This window comes from Meriones unguiculatus, chromosome 4 (assembly GCF_030254825.1).
Source record: "Meriones unguiculatus strain TT.TT164.6M chromosome 4, Bangor_MerUng_6.1, whole genome shotgun sequence".
Lineage (NCBI taxonomy): Eukaryota > Metazoa > Chordata > Mammalia > Rodentia > Muridae > Meriones > Meriones unguiculatus.
Window position 1 is genome coordinate 139304678 of NC_083352.1, and position 23028 is coordinate 139327705.

The following is a 23028-nucleotide window of genomic DNA, read 5'->3' on the forward strand; positions in this document are numbered from 1 at the left end:
ACATATATGCACACATAAGTAAAAAGTTTATATGCAACAGAAATAATTATTTACTTAAGATAGTTTCCTTTATATTTTAACAATATGATTACATACAAATATATATGCAATGTTTGCTTGATTGAGTTTTTCCACAAAAATAAATACACTTTAATCTGGACTCTGGTGATTATAGGGCAGCCTCTAATAGTCGCAATCACTAGGCCTTTTTTTCTTGTGCTATATAAAAGAATAGTATATCTTACAACTAATGGTACCTTGAAGTCAGTGAAATAACTCAAATTTATACAACTCAACAGAAAGAAGTAATCTTTGCTCTACATGCTTAACTGTGCCCGTAGACAGACATGATGCTTAACGTTCTGGCTGACCTGCGTTAGAATAATTACACTTTCATATGTAGATATTTGATAAAGTATATAATCACAATTCTCAGCTGAGAAGGCTACTCTGACAATTGGTGATATGGTGGAAAATGTAGATGGAAATCCTTAAGTGAGAACTTCCATTCCCAGGCATGGAAATACAACCATCTCCAGTGTTTCACACTGTACATAAGTAAACATGTAAGTAAAAGAAATTAGTAAAAGCCAGTAACTCTCTAGGCAATAGATGCTGGAGATTCATCAATCAAAGATTAACTCTAACTGTGTAAAGAAAAACGGGGGTGAAACGAGTCCTCAAATATGCTGTGTATGGGCAGGAGAGATGACTCCGCCATTAAAGGTGAGGCTCAGCACCAAAGAGATGTTGTGTAAATTCAAACAGATAGAATCTACATTAAACATGCTGGTATAAAAGTGAGACACATTATTGTAATAACTACATACACGCCACCACATGACTTACTCTATACTTTAAAACAATGTTTCCAAAGAAATTCCAGCTATGAGCTAGAATTCTGCGCTCCCTTCTGAAGATCTATGAAGACAGGCTATTTTGATCCAACGGGGAACTCTAACTGGGAATGGACATAATGGAATAACTCCAAACAAGCATTGTGGTGGCCTTTTCCAGATCATCTGTTTGCTTCTGATGACAGAGAAGGAAAATAATACATGTTGGTCAACTGAAAAAGGAAAAAAAAAAAAAAAAACCAAACAAACCAACATGTGTGTACCTCGAACAGTGCTTTACTTTGTCTGACTTAAGAAGTCCCTCCCATGTCAGGAGGAGAATGACCAAGAGCATCGCGATCAGATCATATCAGGAAATGTCTAGCACATGCCACTCATACTTAAACAAGGAGCAGCTTACTCTCCAGGGAGTCACTGTTCCAATGAGCACACGGAATGGGGATGGGAAGAAAGAATGCAGACAATTCCCAAGCCACTTATACTTATTTTGTGCCAGTCCTGATTGAGTGGGATTCCAAATCTGTCATAGACAAAATCCTACAGCACCTGTAATTCTTAGTGAAAAACTCCTAAAAATAAGAATTCTACATAAAAAGCTACCCAAATATGTGCTGTTCCCCTACTCACTCAAGGTTTAGAAATAACCCTTCAATTTACCCCTGTCTCATTGCACCAAAACACCTGATCAATAAAGATTATCTTAGATTTAACATTATTTGAAGCAATGCCAGGAAGACCTTTTAAATTTTATTTTTTAGCAAAACAAAGAGAAAAGACCATAAAAATTCTGAGTTTGGATTTACTACTCTACACACATCTACATGGTCTTGATTAACTAGTACTTAATGTCCTCTTCCTTCATTTTATAATATATATGTCTAGAATAAAACATAATTTCCATTAAATGATAATGATACAAAACGGAGAGGTCAGCTACTCAGGGAAGACTAAAATATGATTAGAAAGCAGTAGCAACTAAGATGACCTTCACAGCCTTTGCTCCTTTTTTCTTTTTAAACTAACAAATATGGTTTTGCTACATGGATCTGGCTGGCCTCAAACCTAGAACAATGCCCTTGGCTCAGTTTTCTGGGTACTAGGATCTTAAGCTTGTACCCCCATGCTTGGTTCTAACATACCTTCTCTGAAATACACATTTTCAAATGAAATTTAAAAATATGTGCATTGCCAGAATATCAACAACGTTGTAAAACAAAAGAAGCTGATGATGGGCATACTATAGAAATTAACTACTAGAAAACACTCAAAATAAAATCTCTTCTAAGTTCAAATGAAAATGGCTTTGCAACTTTTAAAGATTTCTCTCTGTGTGTGTGTGTGTGTGTGTGTGAGTGTGTGTGTGTGTGTGTGTGTGTGTGTGTGTGTGTGTGTGCCTGCACGAGTCTATGTGCACCCAGAACTCAGGGACACCAGAAGAAGGCACTGACCTTCTGGAACTAAAGTCAGAGGCAGCTGTAAGCTCCCGCGTGGTCACAGGCAACACAATTCAGGCCTTCTGAAAAGCAATGCACACTCCTAAAAGCGAAGGCTTCTCCAGCCCTTAGCTTTTAACTAGCTTTAAACTGGATTCCTTAGGTGGGTTGTAAAGGCATGCTATGAAGGTGCAGTGTACTGTAAATGCGTGTACAGACTTAACAGGAACAACAAGCAATATTCAGACCCTCCATTTGCCACGGGAAATCAGACGGCATTGGGAAAGTGTCCCTTTGTTGCTCCCACCTCTCTCGCTGTTGTGAAATGAATAGCTACTTGGGATTTCTACACTTCATTTCTTATGTTAGGACAAGAAAATACAGTATTTGGAACAAAAGTTCACTTCTAATAATAGATCAGTACATATTATATTTTATGGTAAGTATACTATTTAAGTAGGTCAGCGATTGTCCTACCCAGAGGTAAAGATAAAATAATCTAACTGCTCTTAAAATAGGTCTCATTTTCAAACGTCAACAACCTGTTCTTAAATCTTGTTTTCCCCAATCTACTTCACACTCCCTCAGGCACAAATGTGTGCTGTGGACCTTAACTGTCATTGAAATCAAGGTACGTCTTCAGAGGGGGTAACCCTTAATTCGTGTAAAAACACTGAGAAACATTTCACCATAGTTTACAGCTGCACAGCCTCATTGGCGATCCATGACTGCATGGTGACAACTGGAATCAGACCTAAGCCAACCTTCAGATCTAAAGACAGAATGAAATTTATATCGGAGGCAGCTAGCTCTCTACACATGCAGCTGTGGGCATGTCATAGAACTACTAGGATTCATCATTTGCTTATATTAATACCCTCTAGTAAAAGTTAAAATAACACCAACCATGGGGACAAAAAAAGATGTTTGTTAAAAGGCAGCTGGCCAAATCTCAGCTGCACTGAAATGCTCTTCGTAACCCAATGGGAATGGATGCTCCTGCACACCAGGAGCACACACACACGGACCAGGCAAACAAAACCCCATCCTGCTTTCCGACAGCCACATTGACCCACTCACTCAGGCTCTGCTGACTTGTCCACTTCTCTCTGCACGGTACCCACGACTCTGCTGCCTTCTGTCATCCTACAGCCCCGTTCATGGAACCCGTCAGAAGCAATCCTGAGGACACTCGAGCCCAGGACTCCGTGGCTTTCCACATCCACCTGCACTACCCTGCCTCATGTCACCAGATTAGAGTTCATTCTCTGGGGCTGTATCTTATATCTCTATGGAGAGCTAACAGGCCACACCCACACACCTGGCACTAGTTACGTAAGAGCAAAGTTCAAGCTCTATAAGTCCAAGAAAAGTTAGCAGTCTATATTAACTTGTACAGGGCAACCAATCTTGGGAAAAATGGCCTGACACAGAGGTCTGGGTGCTTTGTAAACTGTAAACAGTGGCAGCGAACCTAGAGGCTATTAAATGTATCCTAAGGCTCTCCCAAACAAGTCCAAGCACAACGCAGCTCCTAGGACTCCATTCAGCTTGCAGCTAACACAACTGAAAACAATAAAGGCAAGCCCTTACGTGCACTCAAAGTAGGGCTCTGGTTTATGAGAAGCCTAGCATTTAATGCAATGCAGACATTCACAGAGAGGTGTGGGTCAGCCAGGGGCAAGATCACTGACTGGACAAAGCCACTTTCAACCAAACCACTTCATGGTCGGGCACATTTATTTATAGCAGCAGTAGAGAATTTTAGTAATTTAATGAACTGGAAAGGATGATAAATTCTGTGATTCACATGAAAGGAGCAGAGCAGTCATATGAATAATCCAAAAAAATGATAATTAAAAAGACTTTGTGGCTCTGAGATGTTTCGTTTATAGTTAACATTGAATGGATGAATTTCCACTGCATTAGACACACCCAGTCTTTAACAAAGCAACAGAACAGGCATGTGTGAATAGGGCAGTCCAAAACCTCAGGCCGCCCCGGCAGAGCAGCACCCTAGCATGTCTCTTCCAGATCCTCTAACGCAGCAGAAGAGTTCACCACTTGTATCCCTGTCTCGGAAGCACTTGTGATCTGTCAGGTGTGTAAAGGAAAGAAGGAAGGTGCTCTCAAGGCCAGCTCCAATCTACACATTCCTCCACAATATGAAATTTATTCTGGAGACAGACAGACAGATAATTTAACGGTAAGTTCTCCTGGCTGTAGAAATACCTTTCTGCCAGGTTGTATCAGTTAATATATTGTGTGTGCAGCCGTTTAGTTAAAAGCATCAAGTATCTTACAGACTTCTGGACCACACTACTTAGGGAAGTGTCTGAAGCAGGCACCAGGGACAGAATCTCAGAGAAGCATCTGGCAGTACTGAGGCAGAACTGAAAGTCTCCACTGGAGAGCTAACAGAAAGAACTGGGATGTTCTTCATGAACTGCAAAAGAAAAAGATTGGTTGAGAGCCTGACTCTTTGCAGTATCATGTGAAACCTGTGGAAGGTCACCCCAGTAGACCCTAAAATGAAAAGGGAAAGATATCCTGACCGAGGACATGGTAAATGTCCTTTCACCTTCCCCACTATCCCCAGCCACACCGACATGGGTGCTTCGGCAACTAGTGAGCAGCCTGGGTGAAGACCAGCACAGCTCCTCCTTCCTTAGCTGCCATCAAAGTAAGGTTTCATGGAAACCTGAGAAGCCACAGTAAGGAACACTCAGATTAATAAATGGATGCTTGAGTATACACCCTTTTCATACTGTATGAAAGGAGAAGCCTGCACAAGGCATTTCTGATGAAACTCAAGGAGAATGGTTGCCTCAAGTGAGGCACTTGTGAAGCTTGAAAGTCAAGCCTGCAGCAGCTGTGAGCCACTGTGACCTGAGAATTAGCAGGCTGTGCTTATCAAGACTGGCAGTTTCTCAAAAGGAGAGAAACTTGCATTTCAAGAAAGACTGACAGTATTTATTACTGATGGGGAAATGCAAGCCTCTGCAAAAAAAATTAGAATTTTGGAAGCCATGACACCTAGAGTCAGGAAACGTCCCGGTATTTCATAGTGTTACAAGGAAAGCAACTGTGGTATTATATGATCTCTTCACTACAGAATGAAACGTGCCGACATCTGAAGTTTTACAGAACTTGGTGAACTGGTGTTTCCTAACCCTAACGCCCAGAATCACTCGCTGGTTAAAGGGCTATTCACCAACAAAGCCATGCACTGACAGCTCGTCAAAGTACAAGATGGCCTAGCAGCTTTCGGCATGACTGACATAGAGTACGTTCACCAACAGTCTTTTGGAATTTTGCATGGCAATTAAACCTTAAGGAAAAAAATGACCCTTTCAGACTTTCAGGTATATCCTGCTGGATGGTGATTTTGAGGCCATGCCAGAGCCATTTGCTAACAGGAAGGAGTTCAGGGCTAACGCAAGCTGTGAAACTGGTAAAATAAAACAGCTGCAAACTTCAGGGGGATGTGAATGGACCCTATAGAAACTCACTGATGGTGAGTAGCCAATTAACTGGGACTTCTATTCAGACAACAAGCTGCACGCATTTACGTGGAAGGGCCTGACTGCTCACCCTTCTCTCCACCGCTGGACACATTCACACAGTCCGCCTCCCAAGTGACATGAGTCCAGCTTCACGCCCTAAAGAGACAGCACTGTACACACATCCCTGTCTACACAGACATGACCCGGGCAGCAGCCAGCAGCTCCCGGAGCCTGAACTCTCCTCCTTAAAAGGTGCTTCTGGGAACCTTCTTAGCATTTGTCATGTTGATAGTAGATTAAGAACTTGATGGACTTCCAGGCTATTCAGGCATGTAGCTCACCCCAGGTTACATTAAAAGCATTTTGACTATAAACCGCTCATATTTCCCACCAACAAACATATAAAAAATAGATGGTTGTTATTAGAAGTCTTTCTCTATGCAGAGACTTCAAATATAATAGCAGCCAAGGGCCACAGTTAGGCCCTCAGGAACGAGCAAGAATATGACACTGAAAAACAAACAAACAAAACAGCAAATACAGAGGAGGTGACAAATCAACAGGCAAAATATTAAAGTAAATAAATACGTAGAAAATAATAATAAAACCAAAACTTTTCACAGGGCTGGAAAGAGACCTTCAGGAGACCCACAAGGAGGCACAGACCTGTCACAACAAGGTGTGTTTTCATGGCCGAATGTACAGGAAACATGACATCATCAGAGGTCACGATTTTCTTTCCTTTCAGTTTCAGACAATGGTAGACTACTGACAACTCAATGTAAAACGAGTAGTAACTACGTTATTAAGTTTTCCTACTAACAAAAGGAAGGTCTAACCAGTTTCTAAGACAGGCAAATTCATAAGAACAATGCTTCTCTATCATGCTGCTCCTGTGTACAGAAACCATGGCTGTAATGTTTAAACTATCTAATTAAATATACAGATTACTCTTACCCATAAGTCCATACACATTAATTATACCTTAAGAACAAAATAAAAAAATAGGAAAAAAAATCTTAAACTTGGGGTTTAGATAACAGCTACTGGTTCCATGTATGTCTTCAAAGAACCATCATGATTTAAAGTCTGTATGACATTTAACATCTGTGTGTGTGCGTGCCTGCATGTGCGTGTGTGTATGTTTCACGGTACAAATGTGAAGGCCAGAGGACACTATCATGCCATATAAAAAGGAAAGAGTGAGTTTTTATGGCATCCTCAGATTTGAAGGACTCAAATGGAGGCTACAAACTCTAAGGAAACTAAAATGACAATTACAGTGACTAAAGCCCTCTTTTCTTGGAAACTCAAGAAAAAAAAATGAGACCCTCTGATTTTGTGGATTTAATATTACAATTAATTATGTACCTCTAAATGGCTCTGCAGAGTCAAAAAAATCACATCACTGAAGGGATTTCAGGTAGAGAGCCCCAGAAGAAAACAGACTTAAGCACATAAAAGATGCTGTGATACCAAATCTCCTAAAAAAGAAAGAAACAGGTGGGTCCACCTCACTTTAGAGGTAGACACACCTGGGTAAAGAACCAGTAGAGAGAGCGTCACTGAGGGCTACCAAGGCCCTTGAGAATGAAGAATCCTCAGGCAGTGCTGCTGCCTATCTTTAAAGACTGACATCCAAAGAGAGGAGATTCTAGAATCTACAGCATTTAGACGGAAATAGGAAGGCTGAGACAGCTCTCCTGACAGCTAAGTGACCTGGTCTCAGATACCTGAATAATTCAGTACTTCATAGGTAATAATACTCCCTTATGCCGCTCAGAGCCACTCTGCATTCCGTCCATTATAAACTACCTTTGCTGGGGTGATGAACAATCATCAGTGTCAGACGCAGAGGCACAAAGGATTAGGAACATATTATTTTCCTTGAAATGCACTGGGGAAAAGAGTAGAAAGACCATACTCAACCAAGAAAATTTTTACTGTACTTCTTCAATGTGCTAGGCATTTTGGACACAATCAACAAACTTCAAATTCATGACCTCCCAAATCCCCAAAGTGCAGCAAAAACAGAGAGAATCAATTCACAAAGCAAAAATAATGATATCATATATGTAATTTAGAAGGTAAGATATGGTATAGAAAAAGAAAAGCATACACTGCAAGGACAGAGAGGACACAGCACAGTTATGTGTGGGCTAGCACTCCCCGGGAGAGGAGGAGACATGGCGGAGACTTGCAGGGGGTGATAGAGTTGGCCTGTTGGATGACTGGTGAGTGTAATATTACAGGCAGAGGGGAATTACTGCATATGGACTTAACTGTGGTCAAGGGTTAGCAAAGGAGGCTGAGCAGCTGGAGTGGAGAGTGAGAGGAGAGATGGGGGAAGAAGTCAGCTAGAGTTAGTGGAAACAGGATTGTGTAAGCAATGTTAATCATGGAAGATCTGGCCTACGTGGACACAGAGGGCTCTGGAGATTTTCAAGCCTAGGTTATTTCAATGTTTAAAAAGATCACTTTGGGGCAGAGGATGTAGATTCGTGGTTAAGAGAACAATTTCCTTGCATGTGTGAAGCAATCAATCTCTATCACCGAAGAGGAGAGGTAGAGGAGGTAAGGGCAGAGATTAAAAAGGATGGAAGGTAAGAAAGAAATCATTCTGGCAGTTATGTTCATAAGAGACTGTTTTACTGCCTCTGCAACAGTAGCAGCAAGAGTTGATAGGAAAGATGCAAAGAAGCTGATAGGTAAGGTGAGGAAAGGAGCTACTTCCTTTTACTGGTTTTGTCAATGGCACAATTCTGAACACACTCTTGAAGACAGTAGCAGCAGACACCCCAATTACCAGATAGAAAGAAAAGCCAAGGTTAACATCAACAGCTTTAGAATGAACAGCCCAGGAAACAAAGTAGACTGCAGACAGATCGGGCTAAGTGGACTGCAGAGATCATTCAATGGCGGGCTAAGACTGTCTTATTTAAGACAAGTAAGTAAAAAACAAAATAGAAGAAAAAAAAAAGTACCTGGAGCTGTCTGAACAGGTAACGATACACATTTGGAAACTGCTTCAGGGTACAATGTCCTGCATTAAAGTATTGTGAGTATTTGCATGGAGGCTGGTAAAAAAATAAGCTTTGGCCCATTCCTTATAAAAAGGAGAAAATTTGCATACATTAAAAAATCTGATGAGAAAACCAAAAGACCAACAGCACAGAAGGAAATGAAGATATGGAGTAACTAACCACAAGAATCAACTACAAGAGTGAGGGAAGAAGAGATGGACAATTATTTCAAAAGCTGTCAATGGACAAGGTGAGAATTTAATAACTACAAATATTTTCTTCTAAATAACCCTCAGTAACTGACTCATACCCCACATCAAAAAAACCGAGACTCAAATCAGTTCACTACTTTAAGAATACCAGTGACAAGTGACAGAAGTTAGGACCTTGCTGAAGAAAGTGCATTCTGCTGGGCCAGATGAGGGTCTGTCTCCCAACAGAAACACTGACACTATGAGGTCGTGCTTGTCAAACGCTGCAGTAATTTCTAGCTCTAACGAGTCATCTTCACAGTCTGTAACACCCAATCACATCCTTTTCACACTAAAGTAACAGTAGAGATGTCTCTTGTGGGGCTCAGGCACCTTCTCCACCTTCTCACTGTGTGACCCTGACAGCTCCAGAACCCAAGACTGAAGATGTGCTCCAGGACAAGGGGAAAAGCAACTGTCCTGGTTACCATCAGGTCTCAAAGAAACCTGGGCTAAAGTCTCACTCAGCACTTGTGGCTCCTTCCACGTGGCAGACCCTGTCCCCTACACGAAACCCCTCTGTCCCAGGGGCTGGACTTCCCTTCCCCAGCCTCTGATCCTAATATTAACCTCCTTCATTTTGGCCACATGGTTTCTTGGCTCCTCTCTTGGTTCCCACATGCTCTTTTGGTCCTCTCTCTTCCTCTCTGGCTCTCTCCCAGCTCTCTCTCTCACTGCCCAGTTCAGTCTGGACCTTGCCTCTAGCTGTGTTCTCCCTCATACCTACAATAAAGCCTTCCCCTCAACCAAAGCCAGGAGCAGTCATGTCCTTTCCTCATTCAGTTACCTCAGAGACAGACTAAAGAGACTGGGAGAGGAGACCACTGATACTACAAGTCTGAGAAGCTTAAAACTACCTGCAGATTAATTTAAATCTAGCATCTTTATCTGAAAGGATAGGTAAATAAAAGAATTTCTTAAATCACGTGATTTGACCTACCAGATTTCTATGTATTCTAAATCTAAGACTTTGGCATTGAGATTTGGATTGGTGTATTGGTGAGTAAGGGCTAACAGATTCAAATCTCAAAAGTTCTGCCTTTATTTACGTCACCCACCCCTGGAATTGTCATGCATAACTTTAACAGGAAAAATCATAAAGGATAATGGAGACAACTGGCCTTAAAATTACGAAAATATAAAATTGTGCAATACATTATAGCATGAAATAAAATGGGTTAAATATTTTTTAAAAGAAATGGGAAATATTCCGTTGTCTGGAAAACACTGTAACATAAAATACCAATGAGTAATAAAGTGTCTTTTCTGGGAGGGGCCCACATTTACATTTCCAAATAGGCCTTTCTTCTAGAGTAAACCCTGTTCTTAAAATCTATCTGCAATTTTTAATAAATCCCAACTCTGCTTCAAATAATCCAAAAGAAAAAAAGAATAATTAAATATATATATAGCCATATATATAAAACAGTCGAACAATACTTTTTATATAACATATGTATCCAACCAACTCACTTTAAAATAAATTCACCGTTTAAAAGTAGGAATGGTACTAGCAAACAGACAACTCCCAAAAGCAATAATTACTAACTTCAATAGATTTAAAGCATATTAAAACTAAAGGAATCTTTATAGAACACCAGGAAGAATCAAACATTCCAGTGCTGGAAAGCCTGACCACAGAGTGGGTAAGGAAGGGACATCATTGCAAAAGCAAGTTAACAAGCCTCAGGAGCCATAAAAAAAAAAAAAAAAAGTTCACCTGGTTCTTGTACTGTAAACGTAAGCAAATCACAGACGCCGAGACTGTCGTACAGGGCACTGACCTGGGCTGGGCCTGTCTCCTAGGCCTGCACTGGGCTCACGCACTCTGCCTCCCTGCTGGCCTACTTCTATTCCTTCTCCCCACAGCTCTCCAGTGTAGTTATCCTCACCCCAAAAAAGGATATTTATCAGTGAATAACTAAGGCCACCTAGCAAGTGGCCAGTCTGGGCTTTGCAACCTGAGAACTTAAAAGCACGGCCTCAGTGCTGGCAATGGAAACGAACTCAAAATAAATAAAACAAGCAAATGAGCATATCCATCTTAAAACCTGATTTTCAAATGACTTACGTTTTAAAGGCAGAGGAGACATTTGTGATATAATGCTAATTAAAGGGTACATACAGCTATTTAAAAGTGCATACAGCCAGGTATGACGGCACATGAGTATTAATCAAAGTTCTCAGGAAACTGAGGCAGAGGATGGTTGGAATACACACTGAGTCCCAGCCAAGCCTGGGCTATGTAGTGAGGCTGTTTCCATAAACAAACAGAAGGAGAAGGTGACTGCTAGGGGACAGGACTATGATATTAATTTCCGTAATATCTAGAAACTGGAGAAAGTCGGAAATAAAGGTGAGTGCCACTCGCTTTAGGATGTCTTAAAAATCCTCGAAACCACAGAGCGTCTCAGCTACCACCGCAATTACTTTTTGAAAGGACCTATCGATGAAAGCGCATCAACACCAGCCCTCAACGATCTTTACTAGACACCTAGACTGAAGGCCATAGTTTTTCCTTGTGGTGGAAAAGGATGTGCTTGGGTAAAATGAATGAATGAATGAATGAATGAATGAATGAAAATTCTTATTTCAGCACCATGAGTTTGCCAGGTTCAGACCCTACAGATTCCCACAGTGCAATGGTGAGGAACATCCTTGCAAGAATTGGTTGATGGAATGGTAACAGAAACTGAATTAGCACACAAAAACAGAAGACGCCCAAAGCAGGCTCAGCATCACTGCTCTACCGCTCTACCGGAAGGGTGCACTTACAGAGAAGCCTGAGAGACTTCAGAAAGGAACTCCAAAGCACACAGGCAACGTAGGTCCACCCCGCTTTATTCGGGTTTTGTCTGGGGGTGGGGGGATCAGTTGGTTTTGTTTTTGTTTTTGTTTTTCTTTTCTGTCTTTTTTTGACCTTTGAATGTGCATCGGGAGAAGGAAGGCGTTGCTTTGTCATTTTTAAAAGATAATACACACAAGTGGTTTGAGTTTTAGTAAAGAGTCTTGGAAAAAACCTTCTAGGAACAAAACAAGTTAAACTGAATGCTGACAATGGCGTTTTCCCTCACAAACTGTCAGTCATTTTTCTTGTTTCCTTGTTGCTTTGCACGGCTGTCGTGCATTCCATGTTTGTAAACTGCTAAAACATAACATTTCTTAGTGTTTAAAAAAATCACTGCTCACAATCCTCAGGTTTGTGTGTGGAAGGAGAAATGTTGCTAAACAAATCAAGTGTGAACAGGAAGGACTTAGTAAAGCGTAGCCCTGAGGAGCACCCTTCCTCTAATTATCTCAGAGAGAAAACCTGGAACTGGACAGCCTTGTCTTTACCTACACGCGGCCAAAGAACTGACAGGGCTGAAATCTTCAGGAAAGGAAGTTCAGTTTAGAAACCCAATGGTAAGAGGCCCCGCCCACTTCCCCTGGAGGACCCGTTGCTATGGAAACCCATAGTAACCCTTTAGCTTCAACTCCAGAAGCCTAAGGGATATTATCCCAGAGACCCAGGAACTTAAAAATGGGGCCCTGGAAGAGAGTTGGGAGGAAAGGTAAAAAAGAGATCCTCACGCCTGCAACCAGAGGCCAAAGGGGCGTACCAGAGTTCCAACAGGAGTCACAGAGTTGGGGTCAACTTCGACTGCTAGGAAGTTTTCTCCCCTCCAGGCGGGAAACTGGGCACTCAGGAACTTTTTCCTCCTTCCCAGGGGCAAACAAACCACACTGCTGTGCTCCGGACACGGAAGAATGAACTACAGGGCCAGCGATTACAAACCGAAGGCTGATGCTCTGTAAAACCTGACCTTGACTTTTTTTCCTTTTCTTTGACTGAACCACTGTCTCTGAAGCCCACAGCTCTCAGCACTGCATGCGGACCATTTACAAACAAACGGCCTGGGTCTCAATTAGTCCAGAGTGCAGAGGGTGCCCAGTGAGTCTGAAAACTCTCCAGCCAATCTCCGGCGTAGACAAGCTTGGGGACTATTCCAGGACAGAATTTACAGAGGTGGCGGGAGTATTTCAAAAAGCCCAATGATCTCCATTGCATTCTTAAATTAAAAAAAAAAACCAAAAAACAGAATTAGCTGGTCTTCTGCACGAGCCCACGGGACAATAGGTGGCTTGACACGCACCCTGCAGCACAGCCCAACAATACTCCCTTTGAGATAAGGCACTGGGCGTCTTTCTCCTCCCAGACGGCGTGCAGCCCGGCCGGCAAACTTCGCGTCCACGTCCGAGCGAACGGGCCCTGCGCGGCGCTCGGAACTCGGAGGACGCGGAGCCGCTCAGCAGCCGGGCGGGGAGCACCTGCGGGGCCCGCGGGGTCCCGGCCCGGACCCGCCGGCCACGCCCCATAAGTTTGTCGGGAGAAGTTTGCCGCGGCCCCGGGGCGTCCCGGGCGGACTCCGCCCGACCCCGCGCAGGTGGCCGCCGCCCTCGGACCTCCGCCCCCTCCGCGCCCGCGACGTGGCGTGGCCTCGGCGTCCGGCCGGCCGCGGGCGCGCTCGCCGGGCCCTGCGCGGGGCGGCCGCTGCCCGGCCCGGCCCCCGCCCGCAGCCCGCGCGCCCCTCGCCCGCGCCCAGCCCCGCCGGCCACCCCCGCCCCGGCGCGCCCCGCCTGGGCCCACGCCGCGCACGCGCGGGCCGCCCGCCCGCACTCACCGTTCGCGCTCCACGGGCGCTGGCGCCGCTCGCGGCTCCCGCCGGGGGCCCGCTCCGCCGCCCCGGCCCGAGCACTCCGGGATCCCGAGCCCCGCGGGCCAGGCGAGCACCCGCACGCAGGGCACGCTCCCCGGGACCGTGAGCGCACGCCCGAGCGCCGGGAGGGGCCGGGAGGCGCTCCCGTAGGCTGCCCTGGATACCGGGCATGCGCAGAGCCCTCCCCTTCCCCGGGCTCCGAGGAGGGGGCGGGGATTCCGGAGGACCGGCTGGGAAGACTGGCAGAACGCCGGGGCTGGGGGCGGCCTGGAGACCTCGGTGTCCTTGTCCCAGGAGCTGCGGCTTCCTCCTAGATCAGTCATTACATCAGATGTTAAGGACTGCCGAGCATCTCCTTTGCAGACTGCAGAGCAGCCTTCCGGAGCAGTAGACATATTGCCTTTGATTTTGGAACTCCCTTTAGACTGAAGAGCGGGGCTTAAACCAGAGATCTGTGGCCTTTCAAAGAGCAAACATTAAACTAGGTAGAGGGAAGGAGAATGGCTGCTGTGCTGATGAAAGCTTAGCTGGGAGATGGGAAAAGAGGCGAAGCTGAAGGGAGAAGACAGACTCACCTGTTAGAGAAGATAAACACAAGGGCAAAAACTTTGAGGATTCCATGAGAATGTGAACACACACTCAGAGGCAAGCCTACCCTGGCTGCTGTTTGGAGCGTTAAGAGGGCAGCTGGAAATGTAGTTGAAACTCATCTGGAAATAATCTTTAGTGCTTTGCCCAAGATTCCAGTTCTGTTGGAATGAATAAATGGGAATAAATGGGAATCGCTTAAAATGAGAGAGGGAGAAAGGGAGGGAGGGGGAGAGGAGGTACAATATCTGGAGTGCTTAGTTAGCAAGCTTCTGGGTACAAAGTAGTGGAGTCCTAAGTTCAAGAATATTGGGACAAAGTTTGAGGTGAGCCAACGCCCAGCCCTGAGGCCCGCAAAGCAATACAGACTATTGCTGCTGCTTGCTCACTAGGGAGACTATTGCTGAAGAAACCACACCCGGTGTGGTTGTGAGATGTAAAGGAATTAAGCTGAACACTACCTGACTTTGCTGTGCAGGCTGCTGGGGGGAGCCGTCGTGAACAGTCGTACTTAGTTGTGTCCCTGTGTGCTAACAGCCCAGCGAGAAGCGCTCACTGGTGCAGTGATGGAAAATCTGTTGTGGAGATGACCAACCAACCACTGCTTCCTTCTATTTATTTATTATTATATCTGGGGCTTGCTTTCCAGCCAAACTTCTCATCACATCCAGTTAGCAGAGCCCACTAGGGCTCGTGACTGGTTAGCCACAATTTTTTGACCAAGTCTATAGTACCAGAAAATGATTTCCTCCTGGAAAGCAAGCCTCAGCTGGTCGGATGAGACTCACAAACACTGCAGAGTACAGTGCTCTCTGAATATTTTTGTTCCTTCCATAAATTGGTGCTCTTAACAGCTTTGTCAAAGAAGCTTGTTTTGTTCAGTAGGCAGCAGTTACTGCAGAGAGTAGTAACTGTGCAGAGTACTGAGAAGAGCTGCTGAAAGCTGAACTCGAGCGGAACCTCATAGGTAGAATGCACACGGCCCACCATAAGCAACTATCAGAGCCGCCAGTCAATTGCTGCCTCTGCGTCTTGCTCTGCCCGTCTGTGATATGGAATCACAACATTAACTGGACAGTGGCTGGCTTTGTGGGGGACTTTCTTGGCATAGTTTCCAGGTTGTGGTTGTTACTGTAGACCGTTCAGGTAAAATATGTCTGAAGCTCTGAGAAAAGCCCTTTACTGTGCAGTTTGTGAGTCTCATCCAATCAGCTGAAAACCTCAGTACAATAAGTCTGATTTCCCATCCTTAGGCTGCTCTTCCCAGGGACTCCAGGCTTCCACCAGACACCCCAGCCCTCCTTAAGGTCTCTCTCTGCCTCTCACAAGCTCTTGCTCTCTCGATCACTCCCTTTCTCCCTCCTCTTGCTCTGTATCATCCTCTGAAGTATATGTATGTATGTATACATGTGTATTATTTAACATGCGCATATTTAACAGATGAATACCTACAAATTAAGGAAAAACGGGAAATGCAAAGTTGAGTCGTTCATAAAAAAGCTCCACATCACAAAATCGCAACTAGAGTTCATTGCATGTAAGATAAGATCTTTTGCAAATTAGAGATAGAAATGATGACTAAATTCTAGTGAACTAACAGAACTCTGTTATAGCTGTGTAATGAAAACAACCTGGAAACAACCAAGCCTCTGTTTTTTCCCTTGGCAATTCCTTCCTTGATTTCTTCTGCCAGTAACACACACCCTGACTGTTTAACTCATAGGACAGCTTTCTGGTTCCTAGGCTGGATGCCTGGTGCAAGGATCACTTCACAGCAGCCGTGGAATCTTGGACACTCACTTGAAGTTTTGAGCTTTGACCGATGCACATAATATTTAGTTACACGTGATATTCATCTTATTGTTTTGTTTCTTGGGACAACTCTGGCTAATACAACTTGTAACTTTATGAAGAATATTATGTAGCTTAATTCTCAATTAAGAAAACAAACATTGTAATCTTTAATCTTATAAAAAAACTCAAATTCAAGTATTTAAAACTCCAGTTCATCACAGAAACTGATTAAATGGCAAATGCTATTATCTGAGAATGAATATCAAAAGTGAACTAAAGGAGGGAGGGTGGATATTTGCACCTTGAAAGCACTTTTCTTATTACCCAGTTCACTGGGCAATAAGTATAAATTAAAAAAAAAAAAACAGATTTATGAGGTAAAACGTTTGATGGTCATAAATCCAGCACAGAAAAGGTGGCACACATATATAATTTAGTGGTGTATAAATAAATCTCCCCAAACAAACAGTAATTAAGAATACATGCTAGATGTGTGCTCAAACACCACACTTGCAAAGGCAGACATACAAGACCGTATCTGCACATTTTATTTGATTTCTGTTCTGGTTCTGCTCACTCTGTTTGCTGCCAAGACAGAGAAATCGAAGAGCTTACTTCTGACAGAATTCCCAGCCTCACAGGGTGGCTGCGTGCGGCAGCACTCAGGCTGCATCCGCGTTTTTCTTAATTCCTTTCTGGAGAACCCCATAGCTGAGGGGAGTATGCAAAAATGATTAAAACATTCCATTCAGTCTACAAATATCACAATCTGTTATTCTAAGCAATGCCTCTATCTTGAGAAAATTTATTAAATAGTCCTAGAAAAAGAATCTTGACAATAATTTAGAAGAATGTGACAGGTACCTTAAGAGGAAATGAATGATTTGGCCAATTATGTTTCATCAGATAGTTAATGCCAGGGGCTGTCTTTCCTCGTGGTGGCCTCACCATGGTTCCTAACTTTCCATTTTGGTTTGGCAAAAGCCAGATATGATGGAATGTTTTAAGTAGGTTTCATTTGAGGTTGATAAGTATTAGATCAGTTAATATTCTCATTTCGCTATTCTCAGCTTCTCAGACAGACACTAGAAGATACGGGAGGCAGAAGTGTAGCTTACTTGGGTTTCAGACCCCTTTCCTTCATCTCTTCTCCTTGGTTATTTCATTTAGCAGCAAATGTAGGTTTAAAACATAAAATAATAATTCTCCTGATGTAATGGAAAATTGTAACAAAAGTACATGAAAACTACCAAACCAAAAGGGTTGGTTTGGGCTGCAAATGGGGCAGTGGGCTGGAAGCTCTTACGAGGGAAGGAATGATGACTGTTGTGTTGATCTGTGAGTAGCCCCATTTGGAGGTAACATTCTTTTCCTTTTTGGCAAAGTCTAAATTACTGCATTATGAAGTACTTCAATACCAGAACTAACAAAAACAAATGATTAGGGGAAAAATACATGGCATTTTAGTAATCTTTAAATCATCAGGATATTTTATTATGAGAATTTGTGAATACCCTCATTTTGTGAGCTTGTCACAGCCACTGGGAAATAAATTAATCTGGGCAATCTATCCTAGAAATGGAAGAGTTATAATAAAATGGATAGCAATGGCCTGAATATTTAAATGAAAATTGTAATTTGATGAATAATAATGGTGATAATAGAAGTTTTATATATATAGTATATATAATATATAATATATAATAATAATATATATAATATTATGTATAATATATAATATATATGTTATATATATACACAATAGAAGTTGAATATATATATATTATATATATATATAATATATATATATACATATATGTGGGCCAGAGTTGTTCATAGATTCAAGGCCTTGGAATGATGTCTTACAAAGTAATATAATGTGTTACCTTCTGGTTCCTTAAAGTGAAAAGAGAGTTAGCTGGGTGTGAGCCTCATGCAGCCCTCTCCATGGCCTTTCCAAACACCTTATCCAGATCCATATCACAGTAGAGGTTTGACTCTTAGCAATGGCACTCTAGAGGCTTCTTAATGTGAGAGTTTTTGATCATGAAATGATTAAAATCTAACAAAAAAAGGGCAGCAAACGTGGTAGGAATAATTAATTTTAAATTCTACCTTCCTCTTTTCTTTTAAGATTTTATCCCATTAACAAATGTGGCTGGAGCAGTATTTTAACAAGATGACATCAGGCTCAGTGACATGTGCCTATAATACCAGCACTTGGGAGGCTGAGAAAAGAGTTAAAATCAAGCCTCGACTTGTTTGACCCTCCCTCATGTCAAACAAACAAATCCCCAAGTCCCCCAAAGCAAACCAAGCAAACAAATACCTGCTGAGCAATGAATCGCTCCTGTATCTCAAATCTCAAAGCTTGTGTGGTGGTCAGAATAAAAATGGCCCCCATTGAGCCACAGGGATTGGCCTTCTTGGAGGTGTGTCCTTGTTGGAGTCTGCTGCTTCCAGGTGGAACTCTCAGGCTAGTCTCCAGCACCATGTCTCTCTGCACTGCCATACTTCCTGCCAGTGTGGCAATGGAGGTGAACTGTGAGTCACCTTCAATTAAATGTTTTTCTTTGTAAGAGTTGCCATGGTGTCTTTTCACAGCAATAGAAATCCGAACTAAGATACTCTGCATCAGTGCCATATTTAAAATATTAAATTTAGTGTAACCGTGAAAAATAAATTCTTGTAAATTACTTTATATGAATAGTAGTAAAAGGTAAAAGCTATACATTGAGCCTCAGTTCATTTTTCTTAATGAATCTCTCAGGGAAAATTAGACTATTTTCTTGACTGTGAGCATACACTTACTGTATTAAGCCAGTTTCTCTACAATCACATGAACATCAGAATACTTATTTCCGAGTCCCATTTCTATTTAGTGTGGGGCAGTCTAGATCAGAGCTGCTTACTACAAAGAACTTTCTATAGTAACACTTTAAAAATGAATAAGGACCAACTCCTTTAGGGGCAGGACCTCACTTTCTGTCCAAGACGGGCCTGGAAGTTGTTACTTATAGCTGGGGGTAGCTTGGAGTTAGCTGCCTGCTAGCTTAGCCGCCCAAGCCCTGGGATGCAGACATGCAGCACCAGAGCAGGGCAGCACAGGTAAAATAGGTTCTGATATCGTTTCCATCTGCTGTATCAAAATATCCTTTTAGCATGTCATGAATACAAAATGTTTTAAAAACACGTGTTTACTTCTTTTCATACTATGTCTTTGAAGTCTGGTATGTTCTTTTCACTAATAGCTCAGCTCAGTTCAGACTAGCCCAGTCTCAAATGCTTCCTAGTACACTGTGGCTATCACACTGCACAAGGACGCAGGACCACGCCCTCTGTTTTCACTCCTGGAAGCATATTGCCATCAGCCGAGGAATCTGAATTTTTCGTATGTCTCTGTCACAATCCCACAACTGTGGCTATTCGGTCTGGATATCACCTGGACATTTAGGTTTTTACAAACTCTTTGAGTGATTCTAATATATGATAACTTTTGAGACAAATCTCATTAATATGCATTTTTCAATCACTCTCAAGTGTTTGAAATGAAATGCAATTGTTGTTTACTTATATGTATTCACTTGCTTCAGCTTATAAAATTATGCTGAAATATACAAAGAATATAATATATTTAATAAGTTATAAATGAGCATCACTGCTATATCTTAAGGGTTCTAATAAAAGTCTGATGCATTGGTTAATATGGCCAGGTTTGTATGTAAACAAACATGGCCCATTCCAGCTCAAAATGTAATTCTAGTGATAATTCTAGTGAGGTTAAACTGTTGATCACTATTTCTGTAGATGATCTGGCCAGAAGGAAATTCTCTTTCTCTAACTTCTTAGTATCAGTGTTTGGGATGCTTGAATTAAAGTAACATTTAAAAATGAAAGGGTAAATATAGTTTATCCATATGCATATACAAACACACACACAACAGTGACTAAATATCTAAAGAAGGGCTTTATAAGCAACATTTTATGGGAGGGGAGAACAAATGGTTTTCTCGTGGAACCACAATGAAGTCTTAATGCTGTTTTAATGAGTTTATTTAATTATTGAGACAGGGTCCTGCTATGTTTTCCAGGCTATACTCTAACTCCTAGGCTCCTGCTGCAGCCTCTCATATAGCTACTAAAATAACAGGTATGTGTCATTGTGCCTGGCTATTGGAAGATTCAGATTCATGATACTGTTTTGATACCAAGGTTAAGGTGGTCTTTTCCTTCTCTTCAAAATGGTAAAATTCTTCTGTTTTAAATCAATCACTGTCAATCTAACAGGCAAGCTGAGACATACCAATATAACAAAGAGTTTATTCATGCCAAAATTTCGAATGTCATCAGGGAGAAAACAATAATTCTCCTGTGTAGAATAAGTACTTCCAAGATGGATACAAAGGCTCTTCAATTTTATAGATTAAAAAGGAAGGAAAGAAAGAAAAAGAAAAGCAAGGAACATTCCAGCAAACCATTTTGTACAGGGAGCAGCAGCCTTGGTCAGCAGGGACAGCACAGGCCATCCTTGGTCACTTCCACTACACATTCCAAGTCAGAAAGGTAATAAACAGGAAAAGACTGGCATGGAAGTTTTTTATTATCCTTCTGACATCACAGAATTCCCAAACACATGCTCTGGTGGGTCAGAATGACCTGAATGGCCATGGCTCCATGCTTCACATTTATCCCACATTTATCCTGAAGCTAAAGAGTTTATGACCTCATCGCTACACCATTTGAAGTCTTTCCTCAACTTTCATCAACTTCCTAGTCTACTGCTCTGCTGGGTGATTCTGCTCCTAGGAAGGCTGCCAGTAACTTCTGGACTTTCTCAAACGACTCCTCCAGGATGCTGGGTTGCTGGAGGCCAGAGATTCTAGCCCAGCCTTACACAAAACCACTCAGCTCTGCTCCAGGTGGTGTCTCTTAAAATCCAGCCACAGAATCAAGAACAAAGCTAGGCTTTGGTTTCGACGACAAAAGAAACTGCAAGGAAAGCACAAGCACACTTTCCAGAATCTGCACCAAGCTGCCACAGCTAGTCCTGTGGGTGAGACGAGCGTCCGGGTGAGAGAGTTTCCAGGGGACGTGGTACGGGCTATGTGCGCGGTGTTTTTGAACAGTGTAAGTGGAATGAGTCCTGTTCTGGATCCTGGCCTCAGCGCATGCAGGACATGCGCAGTGTCACAAACAGTGGCTATGTAATGAGTCCTGCCATGTCTTATTGTGGTCCTTTCCATCACTCTTGCTCTTCAATGTTACCCTAATTATTTCAACGTCAATTATTTAAAATTAGATTTCTCCTTCAAGTTTTATTTGTATCCTCATTAAAAGAATTTTTCTTTATACTTCAGTCATTTTTACACTTTCAAAAACCTTTCTTAAAATGACTATATGGATAAATAATAAAAATGAATATAGTCTTTTATCAGGAAACCATAAAAAGATAAAATGGGATGAAAAGGCCTAATAAATTTTCTTGAGTTTCAAAAAAGGCTGTAAATGCTATATCTTTTGTCAAAATTCTGGCTCTTATTACAGAAAGTTAAATAAATATTTATTTGCATTTGATACTGGCAACGTATCTGTGTTTACTGATCATTTGAGCCTCTGTTTTTCTCTGCAGTCCTTTTTATAGCTTGACCCATTATGTAAAACCTTTCCTACGTGCATCTTGAGGCAAACATACACAGCTCCAAACTTTACATTAAAATGCAAATTACCAATTGGCAATATGACCAAGCTTTGGTTTAAGATTAAAACCAAGTATGTTTTCTTCTGTGGGATTACTTATTTGGTGCCTGTTGAGTTTCAGATTCATATATATATATATATATTCAAATACATATATACACACATTTCTCTCTATATATTCTATATATAGATTTATATATTATATAGAATATTTATTTTTTAACATGGCTTTAAGCAGGCATTGTAAATTATTTGTTCTTAGATTATAATCTTATACAAGTAAATTACACTCCATGCAGTTTTGAATTGCCATGCAACGTTTTATGCCAACATGAGTAAATGACAATAAAAAATAGACTAACAAAACCACCACGTGGATATGCTATGCTGCTTGCCCTTTGAAAAGGCTTAGCACCCTGTGCGTGCTCTTGGTGAGGAAAAGACCCAGTCTTCATCTGTGTAGCCGGAAAAGGTGTTTTTCCCCACCAGATACTCACTTGGACTAGACTCCCTGTGGTTCCAATTCTTCCAAGGTTAGCTTCCTAGGACCCAATATGACAGCAAAGCAGTTCATACCACTAGACCTCTTTGCTTTGGCTTCAGAAACATGTAGAATTCACAAATAGAACTCAAATGAAAGTGGTTTGTTTGGCAGTGGTCCATGGGAAAGCTGGTGGTAAAGGACGGAAGTGAAACAATGAAGGAGAAGCAGCCAAGTAAGGCTGCAGGCAGCTGGAGCTGCAGTATGCTGGGGACTCTGGGATCTGGCAAGGAGTACACACATGCAGGGATGGCCCAACGAAGGGCCAGGAATCCAGAGATCATTACTCACGACCACCTGCTGATCAAGCCACAAGAGAGGTAGAGTCATTAGCCAATAGTTCTTGTCCACCAATGATTTGGGATGTTCTTAGAGAAACTAATTCCCTGGAGCTTTCATCCATCAGTTCCTGTTCATGAGCTGAAAAGAGTTCTGTGGCCAGAAAAAAAAGTAAATGAAATTTAATAGCTCATAAATGAAGTCTTCTAGTGACCATGTGCTTGCATGAATAGAGTGGTGCCAGGATGTTCTGGGCATGGACACATAGGAATATCCCACAATCCCTTCTGAAGCACATCTGAACATGATCTTCATTCTCCTGAGAGCCTTCACTGCTTCTGTCAAACTTGAAAATCCCT

General features: G+C 42.2%; 1 protein-coding gene across 2 annotated transcripts in view; it reads right to left on the reverse strand.

Moving 5' to 3' along the window:
• The window catches only part of Btbd3 (BTB domain containing 3), a 28457-nt gene extending 14571 nt beyond the window's left edge, over positions 1 to 13886 (reverse strand). The window contains exon 1 of one of the 2 annotated variants that reach the window (XM_021663854.2): positions 13735 to 13886. The gene's annotated coding sequence lies outside the window, so the exon portion shown is untranslated. The remainder of the gene's footprint in view (positions 1 to 13734) is intronic. The other variant, XM_060383195.1, reaches the window with a different exon arrangement.
• Positions 13887 to 23028: the final 9142 nt, after the last annotated feature.